A 20,956-nucleotide genomic window follows, 5' to 3' on the forward strand; every position below is an offset into this window, starting at 1 on the left:
ACCTCTGCAGCTCAAGCAGCGGCTGAGTTTGGAGAACATGCAAGCCTAGCTGCCAGAGCTGTTAGAGAACTTTCAAGGCAATATTGTATTGATAATGGAGGTTCATGCCACTTAGGTTTCAAGGATGAAAGGTTGGAACATGGGCAATCATTTCCTGAAGATGGTAATGGTAATTTTTCTGCTGGCAAGCAGAATTGGAACATGAAATTTAAGGATGCTACCTCTACTGCTCAAGCAGTGGCTGAGTTTGCAGAACATGCAAGCCTAGCTGCCAGAGGTGTTGTAGAACTTCCAAGGCAATATTGTGTTGATGATGGTGGTTCATGCCACTTAGGTTTCAAGGATGAAAGGTTGGAACATTGGCAATCATTTCCTTGAGATAGTAATGGTAATATTTTAGTTGGTAGGCAATATTGGAACATGAAATTTATGGATGCTACCTCTGCTGCTCAAGCAACGGCTGAGTTTGGAGAACATGCAAGCCTAGCTGCCAGAGCTGTTGGAGAACATTAAAGGCAATATTGTGTTGATGATGAAGGTTCATGCCACTTAGGTTTCAAGGATGAAAGGTTGGAACATGGGCAATCATTTCCTTGAGATGCTATTAGTAATTGTTCTATTGGCACGCAGTATTGGAACATGAAATTTAAGGATGCTACCTCTGCTGCTCAAGCAGCGGCTGAGTTTGGAGAACATGCAAGCCTAGCTGCCAGAGTTGTTGGAACACTTTCAAGGTAATATTGTGTTAATGATGGTTGTTCATGCCACTTAGGTTTCAAGGATGAATGGTTGGAACATGGGCAAGCATTTCCTGGAGATGGTAATGGTAATTTTTCTATTGGCAAGCAGAATCGGAACATGAAATTTAAGGATGCTACCTCTGCTGCTCAAGCAGCGGCTGAGTTTGGAGAACATGCAAGCCTAGCTGCCAGAGCTGTTGGAGAACTTTCAAGGCAATATTGTATTGATGATGGAGGTTCATGTCACTTAGGTTTCAAGGATGAAAGGTTGGAACATGGGCAATCATTTCCTGGAGATGGTAATGATAATTTTTCTGTTGGCAAGCAGAATTGGAACATGAAATTTAAAGATGCTACCTCTGCTGCTCAAGCAGCGGCTGAGTTTGCAGAACATGCAAGCCTAGCTGCCAGAGCTGTTAGAGAACTTTCAAGGCAATATTGTATTGATGATGGAGGTTCATGCCACTTAGGTTTCAAGGATGAAAGGTTGGAACATGGGCAATCATTTCCTGGAGATGGTAATGGTAATTTTTCTACTGGCAAGCAGAATTGGAACATAAAATTTAAGGATGCTACCTCTGCTGCTCAAGCAGCGGCTGAGTTTGCAGAACATGCAAGCCTAGCTGCCAGAGGTGTTGTAGAACTTCCAAGGCAATATTGTGTTGATGATGGTGGTTCATGCCACTTAGGTTTCAAGGATGAAAGGTTGGAACATTGGGAATCATTTCCTTGAGATGGTAATGGTAATATTTTAGTTGGCAGGCAATATTGGAACATGAAATTTATGGATGCTACCTCTGCTGCTCAAGCAGCGGCTGAGTTTGGAGAACATGCAAGCCTAGCTACCAGAGTTGTTGGAAAACTTTCAAGGTAATGTTGTGTTAATGATGGTTGTTCATGCCACTTAGGTTTCAAGGATGAATGGTTGGAACATGGGCAAGCATTTCCTGGAGATGGTAATGGTAATTTTTCTATTGGCAAGCAGAATCGGAATATGAAATTTAAGGATGTTACCTCTGCTGCTCAAGCAGCGGCTGAGTTTGCAGAACATGCAAGCCTAGATGCCAGAGCTGTTGTAGAACTTTCAAGGCAATATTGTGTTGATGATGGTGGTTCATGCCACTTGGGTTTCTAGGATGAAAGGTTGGAACATGGGCAATCATTTACTTGAGAAGGTAATGGTAATTGTTCTGTTGGCATGCAGTATTGGAACATGAAATTTAAGGATGCCACCTCTGCTGCTCAAGCAGCGGCTGAGTTTGGAGAACATGCAAGCCTAGCTGCCAGAGCTGTTGGAAAACTTTCAAGGTAATATTGTATTGATGATGGTTGTTCATGCCACTTAGGTTTCAAGGATGAATGGTTGGAACATGGGCAAGCATTTCCTGGAGATGGTAATGGTAATTTTTCTGTTTGCAAGCAGAATCGGAACATGAAATTTAAGGATGCTACCTCTGCTGCTCAAACAGCGGCTGAGTTTGCAGAATATGCAAGCCTAGCTTCCAGAGCTGTTGTAGAACTTTCAAGGCAATATTGTGTTGATAATGGTGGTTCATGCCACTTAGGTTTCAAGGATGAAAGATTGGAACATGGGCAATCGTTTCCCTGCGATGGTAATGGTAATTGTTCTGCTGGCAGGCAGTATTGGAACATGAGATTTAAGGATGCTACCTCTGCTGCTCAAGTAGTGGCTGAGTTTGGAGAACATGCAAGCCTAGATGCCAGAGCTGTTGTAGAACTTTCAAGGCAATATTGTGTTGATAATGGTAGTTCATGCCACTTAGGTTTCAAGGATGAAAGGTTGGAACATGGGCAATCATTTCCTTGAGATGGTAATGGTAATTGTTCAGTTGGCAGGCAGTATTTGAACATGAAATTTAAGGATGCTACCTCTGCAGCTCAAGCAGCGGCTGAGTTTGGAGAACATGCAAGCCTAGCTGCCAGAGCTGTTAGAGAACTTTCAAGGCAATATTGTATTGATAATGGAGGTTCATGCCACTTAGGTTTCAAGGATGAAAGGTTGGAACATGGGCAATCATTTCCTGAAGATGGTAATGGTAATTTTTCTGCTGGCAAGCAGAATTGGAACATGAAATTTAAGGATGCTACCTCTACTGCTCAAGCAGTGGCTGAGTTTGCAGAACATGCAAGCCTAGCTGCCAGAGGTGTTGTAGAACTTCCAAGGCAATATTGTGTTGATGATGGTGGTTCATGCCACTTAGGTTTCAAGGATGAAAGGTTGGAACATTGGCAATCATTTCCTTGAGATAGTAATGGTAATATTTTAGTTGGTAGGCAATATTGGAACATGAAATTTATGGATGCTACCTCTGCTGCTCAAGCAACGGCTGAGTTTGGAGAACATGCAAGCCTAGCTGCCAGAGCTGTTGGAGAACATTAAAGGCAATATTGTGTTGATGATGAAGGTTCATGCCACTTAGGTTTCAAGGATGAAAGGTTGGAACATGGGCAATCATTTCCTTGAGATGCTATTAGTAATTGTTCTATTGGCACGCAGTATTGGAACATGAAATTTAAGGATGCTACCTCTGCTGCTCAAGCAGCGGCTGAGTTTGGAGAACATGCAAGCCTAGCTGCCAGAGTTGTTGGAACACTTTCAAGGTAATATTGTGTTAATGATGGTTGTTCATGCCACTTAGGTTTCAAGGATGAATGGTTGGAACATGGGCAAGCATTTCCTGGAGATGGTAATGGTAATTTTTCTATTGGCAAGCAGAATCGGAACATGAAATTTAAGGATGCTACCTCTGCTGCTCAAGCAGCGGCTGAGTTTGGAGAACATGCAAGCCTAGCTGCCAGAGCTGTTGGAGAACTTTCAAGGCAATATTGTATTGATGATGGAGGTTCATGTCACTTAGGTTTCAAGGATGAAAGGTTGGAACATGGGCAATCATTTCCTGGAGATGGTAATGATAATTTTTCTGTTGGCAAGCAGAATTGGAACATGAAATTTAAAGATGCTACCTCTGCTGCTCAAGCAGCGGCTGAGTTTGCAGAACATGCAAGCCTAGCTGCTAGAGGTGTTGTAGAACTTCCAAGGCAATATTGTGTTGTTGATGGTGGTTCATGCCACTTAGGTTTCAAGGATGAAAGGTTGGAACATTGGCAATCATTTCCTTGAGATGGTAATGGTAATATTTCAGTTGGCAGGCAATATTGGAACATGCAATTTAAGGATGCTACCTCTGCTGCTCAAGCAGTGGCTGAGTTTGAAGAACATGTAAGCCTAGCTACCAGAGCTGTTGGAGAACTTTGAAGGCAATATTGTGTTGATGATGAAGGTTCATGCCACTTAGGTTTCAAGGATGAAAGGTTGGAACATTGGCAATAATTTCCTTGAGATGGTAATGGTAATATTTCAGTTGGCAAGCAGAATAGGAACATGAAATTTAAGGATGCTACCTCTGCTGCTCAAGCAGCGGCTGAGTTTGGAGAACATGCAAGCCTAGCTGCCAGAGCTATTGTAGAACTTTCTAGGCAATATTGTGTTGATGATGGTAGTTCATGCCACTTAGGTTTCAAGGATGAAAGGTTGGAACATGGGCAATCATTTCCTTGAGATGGTAATGGTAATTGTTCAGTTGGCAGGCAGTATTTGAACATGAAATTTAAGGATGCTACCTCTGCAGCTCAAGCAGCGGCTGAGTTTGGAGAACATGCAAGCCTAGCTGCCAGAGCTGTTAGAGAACTTTCAAGGCAATATTGTATTGATGATGGAGGTTCATGCCACTTAGGTTTCAAGGATGAAAGGTTGGAACATGGGCAATCATTTCCTGGAGATGGTAATGGTAATTTTTCTACTGGCAAGCAGAATTGGAACATAAAATTTAAGGATGCTACCTCTGCTGCTCAAGCAGCGGCTGAGTTTGCAGAACATGCAAGCCTAGCTGCCAGAGGTGTTGTAGAACTTCCAAGGCAATATTGTGTTGATGATGGTGGTTCATGCCACTTAGGTTTCAAGGATGAAAGGTTGGAACATTGGCAATCATTTCCTTGAGATAGTAATGGTAATATTTTAGTTGGTAGGCAATATTGGAACATGAAATTTATGGATGCTACCTCTGCTGCTCAAGCAGCGGCTGAGTTTGGAGAACATGCAAGCCTAGCTGCCAGAGCTGTTGGAGAACATTAAAGGCAATATTGTGTTGATGATGAAGCTTCATGCCACTTAGGTTTCAAGGATGAAAGGTTGGAACATGGGCAATCATTTCCTTGAGATGCTATTAGTAATTGTTCTATTGGCACGCAGTATTGGAACATGAAATTTAAGGATGCTACCTCTGCTGCTCAAGCAGCGGCTGAGTTTGGAGAACATGCAAGCCTAGCTGCCAGAGTTGTTGGAAAACGTTCAAGGTAATATTGTATTGATGATGGTTGTTCATGCCACTTAGGTTTCAAGGATGAATGGTTGGAACATGGGCAAGCATTTCCTGGAGATGGTAATGGTAATTTTCCTGTTTGCAAGCAGAATCGGAACATGAAATTTAAGGATGCTACCTCTGCTGCTCAAACAGCGGCTGAGTTTGCAGAATATGCAAGCCTAGCTGCTAGAGCTGTTGGAGAACTTTCAAGGCAATATTGTGTTGATGATGGTGGTTCATGCCACTTAGGTTTCAAGGATGAAAGGTTGGAACATGGGCAATCATTTCCTTGAGATGGTAATGGTAATTGTTCAGTTGGCAGGCAGTATTTGAACATGAAATTTAAGGATGCTACCTCTGCAGCTCAAGCAGCGGCTGAGTTTGGAGAACATGCAAGCCTAGCTGCCAGAGCTGTTGGAGAACTTTCAAGGCAATATTGTATTGATGATGGAGGTTCATGCCACTTAGGTTTCAAGGATGAAAGGTTGGAACATGGGCAATCATTTCCTGGAGATGGTAATGGTAATTTTTCTACTGGCAAGCAGAATTGGAACATAAAATTTAAGGATGCTACCTCTGCTGCTCAAGCAGCGGTTGAGTTTGCAGAACATGCAAGCCTAGCTGCCAGAGGTGTTGTAGAACTTCCAAGGCAATATTGTGTTGATGATGGTGGTTCATGCCACTTAGGTTTCAAGGATGAAAGGTTGGAACATGGGCAATCATTTCCTTGAGATGGTAATGGTAATTGTTCAGTTGGCAGGCAGTATTTGAACATGAAATTTAAGGATACTACCTCTGTTGCTCAAGCAGCGACTGAGTTTGGAGAACATGCAAGCCTAGATGCCAGAGCTGTTAGAGAACTTTCAAGGCAATATTGTGTTGATAATGATGGTTCATGCCACTTAGTTTTCAAGGATGAAAGATTGGAACATGGGCAATCATTTCCTTGAGATGGTAATGGTAATTGTTCTGTTGGCAGGCAGTATTGGAACATGAAATTTTATGATGCTACCTCTGCTGCTCAAGCAGCGGCTGAGTTTGGAGAACATGCAAGCCTAGCTGCCAGAACTGTTGTAGAACTTTCAAGTCAATATTGTGTTGATGATGGTAGTTTCATGCCACTTAGTTTCAAGGATGAAAGGTTTGAACATGGGCAATCGTTTCCCTGTGATGGTAATGGTAATTGTTCTGCTGGCATGCAGTATTGGAACATGAAATTTAAGGATGCTACCTCTGATGCTCAAGCAGCGGCTGAGTTTGGAGAATATGCAAGGCTAGCTGCTAGAGCTGTTGGAGAACTTTCAAGGCAATATTGTGTTGATGATGGTGGTTCATGCCACTTAGGTTTCAAGGATGAAAGGTTGGAACATGGGCAATCATTTCCTTGAGATGGTAATGGTAATTGTTCAGTTGGCAGGCAATATTGGAACATGAAATTTAAGGATGCTACCTCTGCTGCTCAAGCAGCGGCTGAGTTTGGAGAACATGCAAGCCTAGCTGCCAGAGTTGTTGGAAAACTTTCAAGGTAATGTTGTGTTAATGATGGTTGTTCATGCCACTTAGGTTTCAAGGATGAATGGTTGGAACATGGGCAAGCATTTCCTGGAGATGGTAATGGTAATTTTTCTATTGGCAAGCAGAATCGGAACATGAAATTTAAGGATGTTACCTCTGCTGCTCAAGCAGCGGCTGAGTTTGCAGAACATGCAAGCCTAGATGCCAGAGCTGTTGTAGAACTTTCAAGGCAATATTGTGTTGATGATGGTGGTTCATGCCACTTGGGTTTCTAGGATGAAAGGTTGGAACATGGGCAATCATTTACTTGAGAAGGTAATGGTAATTGTTCTGTTGGCATGCAGTATTGGAACATGAAATTTAAGGATGCCACCTCTGCTGCTCAAGCAGCGGTTGAGTTTGGAGAACATGCAAGCCTAGCTGCCAGAGCTGTTGGAAAACTTTCAAGGTAATATTGTATTGATGATGGTTGTTCATGCCACTTAGGTTTCAAGTATGAATGGTTGGAACATGGGCAAGCATTTCCTGGAGATGGTAATGGTAATTTTTCTGTTGGCAAGCAGAATCGGAACATGAAATTTAAGGATGCTACCTCTGCTGCTCAAACATCGGCTGAGTTTGCAGAACATGCAAGCCTAGCTTCCAGAGCTGTTATAGAACTTTCAAGGCAATATTGTGTTGATAATGGTGGTTCATGCCACTTAGGTTTCAAGGATGAAAGATTGGAACATGGGCAATCGTTTCCCTGCGATGGTAATGGTAATTGTTCTGCTGGCAGGCAGTATTGGAACATGAGATTTAAGGATGCTACCTCTGCTGCTCAAGTAGTGGCTGAGTTTGGAGAACATGCAAGCCTAGATGCCAGAGCTGTTGTAGAACTTTCAAGGCAATCTTGTGTTGATGATGGTGGTTCATGCCACTTAGGTTTCTAGGATGAAAGGTTGGAACATGGGCAATCATTTACTTGAGAAGGTAATGGTAATTGTTTTGTCGGCATGCAGTATTGGGACATGAAATTTAAGGATGCTACCTCTGCTGCTCAAGCAGCGGCTGAGTTTAGAGAACATGCAAGCCTAGCTGCCAGAGCTGTTGGAGAACTTTCAAGGCAATATTTTGTTGATGATGGAGGTTCATGCCACTTAGGTTTCAAGGATGAAAGGTTGGAACATTGGCAAGCATTTCCTGGAGATGGTAATGGTAATTTTAATTTTGGCAAGCAGAATTGGAACATGAAATTTTAGGATGCTACCTCTGCGGCTCAAGCAGCGGCTGAGTTTGGAGAACATGCAAGCCTAGGTGCCAGAGCTATTGGAGAACATTCAAGGTAATATTGTGTTGATAATGATGTTTCATGCCACTTAGTTTTCAAGGATGAAAGATTGGAACATGGGCAATCATATCCTTGAGATGGTAATGGTAATTGTTCTGTTGGCAGGCAGTATTGGAACATGAAATTTGAGGATGCTACCTCTGCTGCTCAAGCAGCGGCTGAGTTTGGCGAACATGCAAGCCTAGCTTCCAGAGCTGTTGTAGAACATTCAAGTCAATATTGTGTTGATGATAGTGGTTCGTGCCACTTAGGTTTCAAGGATGAAAGGTTGGAACATGGGCAATCATTTCCTTGAGATGGTAATGGTAATTGTTCTGTTGGCAGGCAGTATTGGAACATGAAATTTAAGGATGCTACCTCTGCGGCTCAAGCAGCGGCTGAGTTTGCAGAACAAGCAAGCCTAGCTGCAAGAGCTGTTGTAGAACTTTCAAGGCAATATTGTGTTGATGATGGTGGTTCATTCCACTTAGGTTTCAAGGATGAAAGATTAGAACATGGGCAATCATTTCCTGGAGATGGTAATGGTAATTGTTCTGTTTGCAGGCAGTATTGGAACATGAAATTTAAGGATGCTACCTCTGCTGCTCAAGCAGCGGCTGAGTTTGGAGAACATGCAAGCCTAGCTGCCAGAGCTGTTGGAGAACTTTCAAGGCAATATTGTGTTGATGATGGTGGTTCATGCCACTTAGGTTTCTAGGTGGAAAGGTTGGAACATGGGCAATCATTTACTTGAGAAGGTAATGGTAATTGTTTTGTTGGCATGCAGTATTGGAACATGAAATTTACGGATGCTACCTCTGTTGCTCAAGCAGCGGCTGAGTTTAGAGAACATGCAAGCCTAGCTGCCAGAGCTGTTGGAGAACTTTCAAGGCAATATTGTGTTGATGATGGTGGTTCATGCCACTTAGGTTTCTAGGATGAAAGGTTGGAACATCGGCAATCATTTCCTTGAGATGGTAATGGTAATTGTTCTGTTAGCATGCAGTATTGGAACATGAAATTTAACGATACTACCTCTGTTGCTCAAGCAGCGACTGAGTTTGGAGAACATGCAAGCCTAGATGCCAGAGCTATTGGAGAACTTTCAAGGAAATATTGTGTTGATAATGATGGTTCATGCCACTTAGTTTTCAAGGATGAAAGATTGGAACATGGGCAATCATTTCCTTGAGATGGTAATGGTAATTGTTCTGTTGGTAGGCAGTATTGGAACATGAAATTTTATGATGCTACCTCTGCTGCTCAAGCAGCGGCTGAGTTTGGAGAACATGCAAGCCTAGCTGCCAGAACTGTTGTAGAACTTTCAAGTCAATATTGTGTTGAAGATGGTAGTTTCATGCCACTTAGTTTCAAGGATGAAAGGTTTGAACATGGGCAATCGTTTCCCTGTGATGGTAATGGTAATTGTTCTGCTGGCATGCAGTATTGGAACATGAAATTTAAGGATGCTACCTCTGATGCTCAAGCAGCGGCTGAGTTTGGAGAATATGCAAGGCTAGCTGCTAGAGCTGTTGGAGAACTTTCAAGGCAATATTGTGTTGATGATGGTGGTTCATGCCACTTAGGTTTCAAGGATGAAAGGTTGGAACATGGGCAATCATTTCCTTGAGATGGTAATGGTAATTGTTCAGTTGGCAGGCAATATTTGAACATGAAATTTAAGGATGCTACCTCTGCAGCTCAAGCAGCGGCTGAGTTTGGAGAACATGCAAGCCTAGCTGCCAGAGCTGTTAGAGAACTTTCAAGGCAATATTGTATTGATGATGGAGGTTCATGCCACTTAGGTTTCAAGGATGAAAGGTTGGAACATGGGCAATCATTTCCTGGAGATGGTAATGGTAATTTTTCTACAGGCAAGCAGAATTGGAACATAAAATTTAAGGATGCTACCTCTGCTGCTCAAGCAGCGGCTGAGTTTGCAGAACATGCAAGCCTAGCTGCCAGAGGTGTTGTAGAACTTCCAAGGCAATATTATGTTGATGATGGTGGTTCATGCCACTTAGGTTTCAAGGATGAAAGGTTGGAACATTGGGAATCATTTCCTTGAGATGGTAATGGTAATATTTTAGTTGGCAGGCAATATTGGAACATGAAATTTATGGATGCTACCTCTGCTGCTCAAGCAGCGGCTGAGTTTGGAGAACATGCAAGCCTAGCTACCAGAGTTGTTGGAAAACTTTCAAGGTAATGTTGTGTTAATGATGGTTGTTCATGCCACTTAGGTTTCAAGGATGAATGGTTGGAACATGGGCAAGCATTTCCTGGAGATGGTAATGGTAATTTTTCTATTGGCAAGCAGAATCGGAATATGAAATTTAAGGATGTTACCTCTGCTGCTCAAGCAGCGGCTGAGTTTGCAGAACATGCAAGCCTAGATGCCAGAGCTGTTGTAGAACTTTCAAGGCAATATTGTGTTGATGATGGTGGTTCATGCCACTTGGGTTTCTAGGATGAAAGGTTGGAACATGGGCAATCATTTACTTGAGAAGGTAATGGTAATTGTTCTGTTGGCATGCAGTATTGGAACATGAAATTTAAGGATGCCACCTCTGCTGCTCAAGCAGCAGCTGAGTTTGGAGAACATGCAAGCCTAGCTGCCAGAGCTGTTGGAAAACTTTCAAGGTAATATTGTATTGATGATGGTTGTTCATGCCACTTAGGTTTCAAGTATGAATGGTTGGAACATGGGCAAGCATTTCCTGGAGATGGTAATGGTAATTTTTCTGTTGGCAAGCAGAATCGGAACATGAAATTTAAGGATGCTACCTCTGCTGCTCAAACATCGGCTGAGTTTGCAGAACATGCAAGCCTAGCTTCCAGAGCTGTTGTAGAACTTTCAAGGCAATATTGTGTTGATAATGGTGGTTCATGCCACTTAGGTTTCAAGGATGAAAGATTGGAACATGGGCAATCGTTTCCCTGTGATGGTAATGGTAATTGTTCTGCTGGCAGGCAGTATTGGAACATGAGATTTAAGGATGCTACCTCTGCTGCTCAAGTAGTGGCTGAGTTTGGAGAACATGCAAGCCTAGATGCCAGAGCTGTTGTAGAACTTTCAAGGCAATCTTGTGTTGATGATGGTGGTTCATGCCACTTAGGTTTCTAGGATGAAAGGTTGGAACATGGGCAATCATTTACTTGAGAAGGTAATGGTAATTGTTTTGTCGGCATGCAGTATTGGAACATGAAATTTAAGGATGCTACCTCTGCTGCTCAAGCAGCGGCTGAGTTTAGAGAACATGCAAGCCTAGCTGCCAGAGCTGTTGGAGAACTTTCAAGGCAATATTTTGTTGATGATGGAGGTTCATGCCACTTAGGTTTCAAGGATGAAAGGTTGGAACATTGGCAAGCATTTCCTGGAGATGGTAATGGTAATTTTAATTTTGGCAAGCAGAATTGGAACATGAAATTTTAGGATGCTACCTCTGCGGCTCAAGCAGCGGCTGAGTTTGGAGAACATGCAAGCCTAGGTGCCAGAGCTATTGGAGAACATTCAAGGTAATATTGTGTTGATAATGATGTTTCATGCCACTTAGTTTTCAAGGATGAAAGATTGGAACATGGGCAATCATATCCTTGAGATGGTAATGGTAATTGTTCTGTTGGCAGGCAGTATTGGAACATGAAATTTGAGGATGCTACCTCTGCTGCTCAAGCAGCGGCTGAGTTTGGCGAACATGCAAGCCTAGCTTCCAGAGCTGTTGTAGAACATTCAAGTCAATATTGTGTTGATGATAGTGGTTCGTGCCACTTAGGTTTCAAGGATGAAAGGTTGGAACATGGGCAATCATTTCCTTGAGATGGTAATGGTAATTGTTCTGTTGGCAGGCAGTATTGGAACATGAAATTTAAGGATGCTACCTCTGCGGCTCAAGCAGCGGCTGAGTTTGCAGAACAAGCAAGCCTAGCTGCAAGAGCTGTTGTAGAACTTTCAAGGCAATATTGTGTTGATGATGGTGGTTCATTCCACTTAGGTTTCAAGGATGAAAGATTAGAACATGGGCAATCATTTCCTGGAGATGGTAATGGTAATTGTTCTGTTTGCAGGCAGTATTGGAACATGAAATTTAAGGATGCTACCTCTGCTGCTCAAGCAGCGGCTGAGTTTGGAGAACATGCAAGCCTAGCTGCCAGAGCTGTTGGAGAACTTTCAAGGCAATATTGTGTTGATGATGGTGGTTCATGCCACTTAGGTTTCTAGGTGGAAAGGTTGGAACATGGGCAATCATTTACTTGAGAAGGTAATGGTAATTGTTTTGTTGGCATGCAGTATTGGAACATGAAATTTACGGATGCTACCTCTGTTGCTCAAGCAGCGGCTGAGTTTAGAGAACATGCAAGCCTAGCTGCCAGAGCTGTTGGAGAACTTTCAAGGCAATATTGTGTTGATGATGGTGGTTCATGCCACTTAGGTTTCTAGGATGAAAGGTTGGAACATCGGCAATCATTTCCTTGAGATGGTAATGGTAATTGTTCTGTTAGCATGCAGTATTGGAACATGAAATTTAACGATACTACCTCTGTTGCTCAAGCAGCGACTGAGTTTGGAGAACATGCAAGCCTAGATGCCAGAGCTATTGGAGAACTTTCAAGGCAATATTGTGTTGATAATGATGGTTCATGCCACTTAGTTTTCAAGGATGAAAGATTGGAACATGGGCAATCATTTCCTTGAGATGGTAATGGTAATTGTTCTGTTGGTAGGCAGTATTGGAACATGAAATTTTATGATGCTACCTCTGCTGCTCAAGCAGCGGCTGAGTTTGGAGAACATGCAAGCCTAGCTGCCAGAACTGTTGTAGAACTTTCAAGTCAATATTGTGTTGAAGATGGTAGTTTCATGCCACTTAGTTTCAAGGATGAAAGGTTTGAACATGGGCAATCGTTTCCCTGTGATGGTAATGGTAATTGTTCTGCTGGCATGCAGTATTGGAACATGAAATTTAAGGATGCTACCTCTGATGCTCAAGCAGCGGCTGAGTTTGGAGAATATGCAAGGCTAGCTGCTAGAGCTGTTGGAGAACTTTCAAGGCAATATTGTGTTGATGATGGTGGTTCATGCCACTTAGGTTTCAAGGATGAAAGGTTGGAACATGGGCAATCATTTCCTTGAGATGGTAATGGTAATTGTTCAGTTGGCAGGCAATATTTGAACATGAAATTTAAGGATGCTACCTCTGCAGCTCAAGCAGCGGCTGAGTTTGGAGAACATGCAAGCCTAGCTGCCAGAGCTGTTAGAGAACTTTCAAGGCAATATTGTATTGATGATGGAGGTTCATGCCACTTAGGTTTCAAGGATGAAAGGTTGGAACATGGGCAATCATTTCCTGGAGATGGTAATGGTAATTTTTCTACAGGCAAGCAGAATTGGAACATAAAATTTAAGGATGCTACCTCTGCTGCTCAAGCAGCGGCTGAGTTTGCAGAACATGCAAGCCTAGCTGCCAGAGGTGTTGTAGAACTTCCAAGGCAATATTATGTTGATGATGGTGGTTCATGCCACTTAGGTTTTAAGGATGAAAGGTTGGAACATTGGGAATCATTTCCTTGAGATGGTAATGGTAATATTTTAGTTGGCAGGCAATATTGGAACATGAAATTTATGGATGCTACCTCTGCTGCTCAAGCAGCGGCTGAGTTTGGAGAACATGCAAGCCTAGCTACCAGAGTTGTTGGAAAACTTTCAAGGTAATGTTGTGTTAATGATGGTTGTTCATGCCACTTAGGTTTCAAGGATGAATGGTTGGAACATGGGCAAGCATTTCCTGGAGATGGTAATGGTAATTTTTCTATTGGCAAGCAGAATCGGAATATGAAATTTAAGGATGTTACCTCTGCTGCTCAAGCAGCGGCTGAGTTTGCAGAACATGCAAGCCTAGATGCCAGAGCTGTTGTAGAACTTTCAAGGCAATATTGTGTTGATGATGGTGGTTCATGCCACTTGGGTTTCTAGGATGAAAGGTTGGAACATGGGCAATCATTTACTTGAGAAGGTAATGGTAATTGTTCTGTTGGCATGCAGTATTGGAACATGAAATTTAAGGATGCCACCTCTGCTGCTCAAGCAGCAGCTGAGTTTGGAGAACATGCAAGCCTAGCTGCCAGAGCTGTTGGAAAACTTTCAAGGTAATATTGTATTGATGATGGTTGTTCATGCCACTTAGGTTTCAAGTATGAATGGTTGGAACATGGGCAAGCATTTCCTGGAGATGGTAATGGTAATTTTTCTATTGGCAAGCAGAATCGGAACATGAAATTTAAGGATGCTACCTCTGCTGCTCAAACAGCGGCTGAGTTTGCAGAACATGCAAGCCTAGCTTCCAGAGCTGTTGTAGAACTTTCAAGGCAATATTGTGTTGATAATGGTGGTTCATGCCACTTAGGTTTCAAGGATGAAAGATTGGAACATGGGCAATCGTTTCCCTGCGATGGTAATGGTAATTGTTCTGCTGGCAGGCAGTATTGGAACATGAGATTTAAGGATGCTACCTCTGCTGCTCAAGTAGTGGCTGAGTTTGGAGAACATGCAAGCCTAGATGCCAGAGCTGTTGTAGAACTTTCAAGGCAATATTGTGTTGATGATGGTGGTTCATGCCACTTAGGTTTCTAGGATGAAAGTTGGAACATGGGCAATCATTTACTTGAGAAGGTAATGGTAATTGTTTTGTCGGCATGCAGTATTGGAACATGAAATTTAAGGATGCTACCTCTGCTGCTCAAGCAGCGGCTGAGTTTAGAGAACATGCAAGCCTAGCTGCCAGAGCTGTTGGAGAACTTTCAAGGCAATATTTTGTTGATGATGGAGGTTCATGCCACTTAGGTTTCAAGGATGAAAGGTTGGAACATTGGCAAGCATTTCCTGGAGATGGTAATGGTAATTTTAATTTTGGCAAGCAGAATTAGAACATGAAATTTAAGGATGCTACCTCTGCGGCTCAAGCAGCGGCTGAGTTTGGAGAACATGCAAGCCTAGGTGCCAGAGCTATTGGAGAACATTCAAGGCAATATTGTGTTGATAATGATGGTTCATGCCACTTAGTTTTCAAGGATGAAAGATTGGAACATGGGCAATCATATCCTTGAGATGGTAATTGTAATTGTTCTGTTGGCAGGCAGTATTGGAACATGAAATTTAAGGATGCTACCTCTGCTGCTCAAGCAGCGGCTGAGTTTGGCGAACATGCAAGCCTAGCTTCCAGAGCTGTTGTAGAACTTTCAAGTCAATATTGTGTTGATGATAGTGGTTCGTGCCACTTAGGTTTCAAGGATGAAAGGTTGGAACATGGGCAATCATTTCCTTGAGATGGTAATGGTAATTGTTCTGTTGGCAGGCAGTATTGGAACATGAAATTTAAGGATGCTACCTCTGCGGCTCAAGCAGCGGCTGAGTTTGCAGAACAAGCAAGCCTAGCTGCAAGAGCTGTTGTAGAACTTTCAAGGCAATATTGTGTTGATGATGGTGGTTCATTCCACTTAGGTTTCAAGGATGAAAGATTAGAACATGGGCAATCATTTCCTGGAGATGGTAATGGTAATTGTTCTGTTTGCAGGCAGTATTGGAACATGAAATTTAAGGATGCTACCTCTGCTGCTCAAGCAGCGGCTGAGTTTGGAGAACATGCAAGCCTAGCTGCCAGAGCTGTTGGAGAACTTTCAAGGCAATATTGTGTTGATGATGGTGGTTCATGCCACTTAGGTTTCAAGGATGAAAGGTTGGAACATGGGCAATCATTTACTTGAGAAGGTAATGGTAATTGTTCTGTTGGCATGCAGTATTGGAACATGAAATTTACGGATGCTACCTCTGTTGCTCAAGCAGCGGCTGAGTTTAGAGAACATGCAAGCCTAGCTGCCAGAGCTGTTGGAGAACTTTCAAGGCAATATTGTGTTGATGATGGTGGTTCATGCCACTTAGGTTTCTAGGATGAAAGGTTGGAACATCGGCAATCATTTCCTTGAGATGGTAATGGTAATTGTTCTGTTAGCATGCAGTATTGGAACATGAAATTTAACGATACTACCTCTGTTGCTCAAGCAGCGACTGAGTTTGGAGAACATGCAAGCCTAGATGCCAGAGCTATTGGAGAACTTTCAAGGCAATATTGTGTTGATAATGATGGTTCATGCCACTTAGTTTTCAAGGATGAAAGATTGGAACATGGGCAATCATTTCCTTGAGATGGTAATGGTAATTGTTCTGTTGGCAGGCAGTATTGGAACATGAAATTTTATGATGCTACCTCTGCTGCTCAAGCAGCGGCTGAGTTTGGAGAACATGCAAGCCTAGCTGCCAGAACTGTTGTAGAACTTTCAAGTCAATATTGTGTTGATGATGGTAGTTTCATGCCACTTAGTTTCAAGGATGAAAGGTTTGAACATGGGCAATCGTTTCCATGCGATGGTAATGGTAATTGTTCTGCTGGCAGGCAGTATTGGAACATGAAATTTAAGGATGCTACCTCTGATGCTCAAGCAGCGGCTGAGTTTGGAGAATATGCAAGGCTAGCTGCTAGAGCTGTTGGAGAACTTTCACGGCAATATTGTGTTGATAATGGTGGTTCATGCCACTTAGGTTTCAAGGATAAAAGGTTTGAACATGGACAAGCATTTCCTGGAGATGGTAATGGTAATTTTTCTGTTGATAAGCAGAATTGGAACATGAAATTTAAGGATGCTACCTCTGCGGCTCAAGCAGCGGCTGAGTTTGCAGAACAAGCAAGCCTAGCTGCCAGAGCTGTTGTAGAACTTTCAAGGCAATATTGTGTTGATGATAGTGGTTCATTCCACTTAGGTTTCAAGGATGAAAGATTGGAACATGGACAATCATTTCCTTGAGATGGTAATGGTAATTGTTCTGTTGGCAGGCAGTATTGGAACATGAAATTTAAGGATGCTACCTCTGCTGCTCAAGCAGCGGCTGAGTTCGGAGAACATGCAAGCCTAGCTGCCAGAGCTGTTGTAGAACTTTCAAGGCAATATTGTGTTGATGATGGTGGTTCATGCCACTTAGGTTTCTAGGATGAAAGGTTGGAACATCGGCAATCATTTCCTTGAGATGGTAATGGTAATTGTTCTGTTAGCATGCAGTATTGGAACATGAAATTTAACGATGCTACCTCTGTTGCTCAAGCAGTGACTGAGTTTGGAGAACATGCAAGCCTAGATGCCAGAGCTATTGGAGAACTTTCAAGGCAATATTATGTTGATGATGGTGGTTCATGCCACTTAGGTTTCAAGGATGAAAGGTTGGAACATGGGCTAGCATTTCCTGGAGATGGTAATTGTAATTTTTCTGTTGACAAGCATAATTGGAACATGAAATTTAAAAATGATACCTCTGCGGCTCAAGCAGCGGCAGAGTTTGCAGAACAAGCAAGCCTAGCTGCCAGAGCTGTTATAGAACTTTCAAGGCAATATTGTGTTGATGATGGTGGTTCATGCCACTTAGGTTTCAAGGATGAAAGATTGGAACATGGGCAATCATTTCCCTGCGATGGTAATGGTAATTGTTCTGCCGGCAGACTGTATTGGAACATGAGATTTAAGGATGCTACCTCTGCTGGTCAAGTAGCGGCTGAGTTTGGAGAACATGCAAGCCTAGATGCCAGAGCTGTTGTAGAACTTTCAAGGCAATATTGTGTTGATGATGGTGGTTCATGCCACTTAGGTTTCTAGGATGAAAGGTTGGAACATGGGCAATCATTTACTTGAGAAGGTAATGGTAATTGTTCTGTTGGCATGCAGTATTGGAACATGAAATTTAAGGATGCTACCTCTGCTGCTCAAGCAGCGGCTGAGTTTGCAGAACATGCAAGCCTAGCTGCCAGAGATGTTGGAGAACTTTTGAGGCAACATTGTGTTGATGATGGTGGTTCACACCACTTAGGTTTCTTGGATGAAAGATTGGAACATGGGCAATCATTTACTTGAGATGGTAATGGTAATTGTTCTGTTGGCATGCAATATTGGAACATGAAATTTAAGGATGCTACCTCTGATGCTCAAGCAGCGGCTGAGTTTGGAGAATATGCAAGCCTAGCTACTAGAGCTGTTGGAGAACTTTCAAGGCAATATTGTGTTGATGATGGTGGTTCATGCCACTTAGGTTTCAAGGAAGAAAGGTTGGAACATGGGCAATCATTTACTTGAGATGGTAATGGTAATTGTTCTGTTGGCATGCAGTATTGGAACATGAAATTTAAGGATGCTACCTCTGCTGCTCAAGCAGTGGCTGAGTTTGGAGAACATGCAAGCCTAGCTGCCAGATCTGTGGGAGAACTTTCAAGGCAATATTGTGTTGATGATGGTGGTTCATGCCACATAGGTTTCAAGGATAAAAGGTCTGAACATGGGCAAGCATTTCCTGGAGATGGTAATGGTAATTTTTCTGCTGACAAGCAGAATTGGAACATGAAATTTAAGGAAGCTACCTCTGCGGCTCAAGCAGCGGCTGAGTTTGCAGAACAAGCAAGCCTAGCTGCCAGAGCTGTTGTAGAACTTTCAAAGCAATATTGTGTTGATGATGGTGGTTCATTCCACTTAGGTTTCAAGGATGAAAGATTGGAACATGGGCAATCATTTCCTTGAGATGGTAATGGTAATTGTTCTGTTGGCAGGCAGTATTGGAACATGAAATTTAAGGATGCTACCTCTGATGCTCAAGCAGCGGCTGAGTTTAGAGAATATGCAAGCCTAGCTGCTAGAGCTGTTGGAGAACTTTCAAGGCAATATTGTGTTGATGGTGGTGGTTCATGCAACTTAGGTTTCAAGGATGAAAGGTTGGAACATGGGCAATCATTTACTTGAGATTGTAATGGTAATTGTTCTGTTGGCATGCAGTATTGGAACATGAAATTTAAGGATACTACCTCTGCTGCTCAAGCAGCGGCTGAGTTTGGAGAACATGCAAGCCTAGCTGCCAGATCTGTTGGAGAACTTTCAAGGCAATATTGTGTTGATGATGGTGAATCATGCCACTTAGGTTTCAAGGATAAAAGGTTTGAACATGGGCAAGCATTTCATGGAGATGGTAATGGTAATTTTTCTGTTGACAAGCAGAATTGGAACATGAAATTTAAGGATGCTACCTCTACAGCTCAAGCAGCGGTTGAGTTTGCAGAACAAGCTAGCCTAGCTGCCAGAGCTGTTGTAGAACTTTCAAGGCAATATTGTGTTGATGATGGTGGTTCATTCCACTTAGGTTTCAAGGATGAAAGATTGGAACATGGGAAATCATTTCATTGAGATGGTAATGGTAATTGTTCTGTTGGCAGGCAGTATTGGAACATGAAATTTAAGGATGCTACCTCTGCTGCTCCTGAGTTTTGAGAACATGCAAGCCTAGCTGCCAGAGCTGTTGTAGAACTTTCAAGTCAATATTGTGTTGATGATGGTAGTTTCATGCCACTTAGGTTTCAAGGATGAAAGGTTGGAACATGGGCAATCATTTCCTTGAGATGGTAATGGTAATTGTTCTGTTGGCATGCAGTATTGGAACATGAAATTTAATGATGCTATCTATGTTGCTCAAGTAGCGGCTGAGTTTGGAGAACATGCAAGCCTAGCCGCCAGAGCTGTTGTAGAACTTTAAAGGCAATATTGTGTTGATGATGGTGGTTCATGCCACTTAGGTTTCAAGGATGAAAGGTTAGAACATGGGCAATAATTTCCTTGAGATGGTAATGGTAATTGTTCTGTTGGCACGCAGTATTGGAACATGAAATTTAAGGATGCTACCTCTGATGCTCAAGCAGCGGCTGAGTTTGGAGAACATGCAAGCCTAGCTGCCAGAGCTGTTGTAGAACTTTCAAGTCAATATTGTGTTGATGATGGTAGTTTCATGCCACTTAGGTTTCTAGGATGAAAGGTTGGAACATCGGCAATCATTTCCTTGAGATGGTAATGGTAATTGTTCTGTTAGCATGCAGTATTGGAACATGAAATTTAACGATGCTACCTCTGTTGCTCAAGCAGTGCGACTGAGTTTGGAGAACATGCAAGCCTAGATGCCATATCTATTGGAGAACTTTCAAGGCAATATTATGTTGATGATGGTGGTTCATGCCACTTAGGTTTCAAGGATGAAAGGTTGGAACATGGGCAAGCATTTCCTGGAGATGGTAATGGTAATTTTTCTGTTGACAAGCAGAATTGGAACATGAAATTTAAAAATGATACCTCTGCAGCTCAAGCAGCGGCAGAGTTTGCAGAACAAGCAAGCCTAGCTGCCAGAGCTGTTATAGAACTTTCAAGGCAATATTGTGTTGATAATGGTGGTTCATGCCACTTAGGTTTCTAGGATGAAAGATTGGAACATGGGCAATCATTTCCCTGTGATGGTAATGGTAATTGTTCTGCTGGCAGGCAGTATTGGAACATGAGATTTAAGGATGCTACCTCTGCTGCTCAAGCAGCGGCTGAGTTTGGAGAACATGCAAGCCTAGATGCCAGAGCTGTTGTAGAACTTTCAAGGCAATATTGTGTTGATGATGGTGGTTCATGCCACTTGGGTTTCTAGGATGAAAGGTTGGAACATGGGCAATCATTTACTTGAGAAGGTAATGGTAATTGTTCTGTTGGCATGCAGTATTGGAACATGAAATTTAAGGATGCTACCTCTGCTGCTCAAGCAGCGGCTGAGTTTGCAGAACATGCAAGCCTAGCTGCCAGAGATGTTGGAGAACTTTGGAGGCAATATTGTGTTGATGATGGTGGTTCACACCACTTAGGTTTCTTGGATGAAAGGTTGGAACATGGGCAATCATTTCCTTGAGATGGTAATGGTAATTGTTCTGTTGGCATGCAGTATTGGAAGATGAAATTTAACGACGCTATCTATGTTGCTCAAGTAGCGGCTGAGTTTGGAGAACATGCAAGCCTAGCCGCCAGAGCTGTTGTAGAACTTTCAAGGCAATATTGTGTTGATGATGGTGGTTCATGCCACTTAGGTTTCAAGGATGAAAGGTTGGAACATGGGCAATCATTTCCTT

Source organism: Nicotiana tomentosiformis, unplaced genomic scaffold, assembly GCF_000390325.3.
Source record: "Nicotiana tomentosiformis unplaced genomic scaffold, ASM39032v3 Un00011, whole genome shotgun sequence".
Classification (NCBI taxonomy): Eukaryota; Viridiplantae; Streptophyta; class Magnoliopsida; order Solanales; family Solanaceae; genus Nicotiana; species Nicotiana tomentosiformis.